This window comes from Pinus tabuliformis, chromosome Q (genome assembly GCF_031772625.1).
Source record: "Pinus tabuliformis cultivar Carrire ecotype Pingquan chromosome Q, CPIR1, whole genome shotgun sequence".
Classification (NCBI taxonomy): domain Eukaryota; kingdom Viridiplantae; phylum Streptophyta; class Pinopsida; order Pinales; family Pinaceae; genus Pinus; species Pinus tabuliformis.
The window spans coordinates 1,265,471,291-1,265,474,835 of record NC_142296.1 but is presented as its reverse complement, the minus strand read 5'-3'; the positions used below and the strand labels follow the sequence as shown (position 1 = coordinate 1,265,474,835).

Here is a 3,545-nt window from a genome sequence, read left to right as displayed (position 1 = left end):
GCGAGCTCTTGAACCTTTCCAAGATTCATAGTATGCTGTGCCTCAATGACTACATGCTTGTTGACAGGTCATGATAGGGGCAAGGCACTAAGGTCGAGAATGGACAAGGGAACATATGACAGGAGAAGGGATCAAAATGTGAAGGTGTGCAAGTCAAGATTGGATAGAGGAAGAGAGTTTACACCATAGCTCATGCCACAACCAAAATTGACAATAAGAAACTTCCTCACTGAGACTAGGAGGCCAAGGGATGGGAAAACAATGCAAACTCCTTGACCGATTGAGCTATGTTGAGGAGAACTAGGAGGGGAAACAAATAGGAGAGCTGACGGAGTTCAAGGAATTGGAAAATGCCAAGCAGGGAAAGCATTCCCTCCTAATTGCAACCAATGCAAGAGGCAAGTCCGCACTTAAACACCAACCAAAGTAAAAATCCATGTTAGCATGATGCCTTGCAAGAGCCAAAAATCACATCTGGTATTCGCTGAGAGGTAGTGGGCATTATAATGAAGTTGTATATCACAATTATGAGCTTTGTTGTTGCGACCCTAGGCTAATATGTTCTCTAGATCATTTGTGGGAAAAACAACATAACATACCCCTTCCAATTATTACGTAATAAAACAATTACCATACCACCCTTCCATCTATCCCCTCCCTCGTCAATAAAAATTAGAAATAAAATTATTTTTATTATTTAAATATAAAAAATTATATTAATAACCATAATTAAAATTATATTATTTTTTGTGAAATAAAATTATAATTTTTTTTTTCAGCATTTCAATTTTTCAAATAAAAGCTTTCTAAGACGAACCAATCAAATAAAAAATTATAACAAGTAAAAATAGTGATTCTACCGGATTAAATTATATGCTAGCACATTTCAAAATCTCTAACGCGATTCAATTCTTACAAATCATTTTGATCATATCAATCCTTAAAAAATATATATATAATTAGGTGTTCTACGGAATCCCACACATATATAATTCTGTTTTCTATTGTGGAATTACACATAAAAGAATGACCAGCTTTATTGAATAATAAAATATTGAAATAGATATGTTGGGGTGTAATTTTTAATTTTCTAAATAAAAAAATTAATAGTTTTTGTTTATGGGTTTTTTATATAATGATTCGGTGTTGTGTAAAGACATTTTTTGATATAAAGTTATCGGTTTAATTTTTCTCTGATTGAGACGATATATGGAATATAATGAAAATATAGTCTTATTTAATTTAAAAAACAAGAAACAATTAATAATTTAAAAATTGAAAACTATATTTATTTCTTTTATTCAAAAAAAATATTTAAATGATTATTCATATATGGAAGTATAAAATTAATAAAAATTAAAAATAATAACTATTATTTTAAGTATAAATTAATTAAAACAATTTAAGTATACTAATAAAATGTAGTGAGAGAAAAAATGTAAATAATTTAGGACTAAAATAATTTTTGAGAATTTTATAAAAATTAGTCTAGATTCATCTTCATGTGGATCTAGGGATCAAATCTCTTGAGTTGCAAACCTCTTTTAGAGCGAAAATAGATTTGATCCCTTTTTCTGCTTGGTAGATTCAAAGTTAAGATTAATTTGAATCTAGGGATCAAATCTCTTGAGGTACAAACCTCTTTTAGAGTGAAAAGAGATTTGATCCCTCCCTCTCAGTGCTTGGTAGATTCAGACTTAAAATGGATTTAGGCTCGTTTATTTTATTTTATTTTTATGTAATTTGACTGAGTCCAAATGTTTTAATTAATTATTATTATTTATTTATTTATACTAATTTTATTTTAATTTTTGTGTAATTCGAATCAAAATATTTACCTAACATAATGAAAACACCATAATTTTTCTTCCATACCATATTGGAAAGTGCCTAAAACTCAATTAAATATAGATTTAAAATTTTTGATATCACTATTATTATACTCCTAGATAGACCAAGCTATCCTAATACAAGGCCATGGGTAAAATAAAAATAATAACCATTATTTAAACTATAAATTAATAAAAACAATCAAAGTATAATAATTAAGAAACAGTGCAAATAATTTTAAGAATTAATTTTTATAAATAATATGAAAAATAAATATAAATAATTATTTTATACTAATATTATTATACCTCTAAATAGAACAAGCCACCTCCCAATACAAGCACCTATGAATTTGAACTTAAAATTTTAAACTCACAACACTTTACATTTTCATGAATTTACTAAACAAATTGTATAAATATATTAATTTTAAAAATTTGAAATGATATAATCTAAAAAAACCTAAAATTACAATTATAAAAATTCTTTCAAATTTTCACCAAAATTCAGATATTATTACTTGAAATAAATGTTTAAAAATTTCAAAACATAGAATATTTAAAGCGCTGAACAACGCATTTACAAAATTCCACACAAATATTTCACATACTGCGTATTGCTGATGATCTAAAAATTTATTCATTAATATATAATTAATGTTATTTTTCTCCGAATTTCATTAATAATAATATTTGGGACTAAGTATGAGTGGAGGTGTTACTTGTACCTTTCGTCCTTGATTTACCTTGGGAGAGTGTGCATATTATTTAATAAACTAGAAAGATATGCACAAATGAAATCCGTTTCAAATGGGGATGTAGCTCATATGGTAGAGCGCTCGCTTCGCATGCGAGAGGCACGGGGTTCGATTCCCCGCATTTCCATGTTTTTTCCATCTGTTACAGAGTAAATATTTCTGGTTTCGTGTCTTTTAAGTTAATCGGTTCTTAGAACAGTTTTTGTTGTTTCTGGTTTCGTGTTTTTTAAGTTTTATCATTTTTTAAATTCAAATCGGTTCTTATAACAGTTTTTGTTTTTGTGTTTTGTTTAGTTTTATTATTTTCTAATATATAAATGGATTTAATAGCTAGAAATTTTTTTGAGGTATTTAGCTTATATATAATTTGTGTTATCATATGTTTTTGGTGTTTGGTTTTTTTTTTTCATTTTTGAATGCATAAATGGATTTAACATTGTGAAAATTCTTTGGGGCGCTTAGATTATGCATAATTTAATAGTCAAAACCTAAAAACTTTTAAAAAGTAGTATGGTTAGACTACCATGTGAAACTAGTAGTGGTACAATCATCATTGACTACTATCCATTAATACTATCATCATGGACTACTATGCATTAATATAAGTTGGACAACAGTCATTCATTGTTATCCAATAACGGGTTGTCTTTAGTGAGATTTTTTGGAAGTTTTTTTGGTGGATTTTTTCGGGTCTAATTTCTCTAAAATCTGGTAGGAATTTATTGAAATCACAAGCTTGATGGGTAACCCCTGCACAATCGAAGTGCCCTATGGGTTTTTCAGGGTGCTGGTCCATATATATAGTCAAAAAACCAATTTAAATAACACAAATCAAGATTTCACCTTAAATTCTTCTGCCGAATTTCGGTACCGGAAAGTCCAAAAAATAGCACTAAAAACAATTCCTATCAATAATACAAGCTAGACAACTATCATACATTGTTTTCCATTCATTATT

The 3,545-nt window shown here is 28.2% G+C and overlaps 1 non-coding gene across 1 annotated transcript; it reads left to right on the top strand.

Annotated features, from left to right (window-relative positions):
• Positions 1-2,641: 2,641 nt before the first annotated feature.
• TRNAA-CGC (transfer RNA alanine (anticodon CGC)) lies at positions 2,642-2,714 on the top strand. Its single transcript has one exon. It is a non-coding gene; the product is annotated as a tRNA-Ala (tRNA).
• The last annotated feature ends 831 nt before the right edge of the window (positions 2,715-3,545 follow it).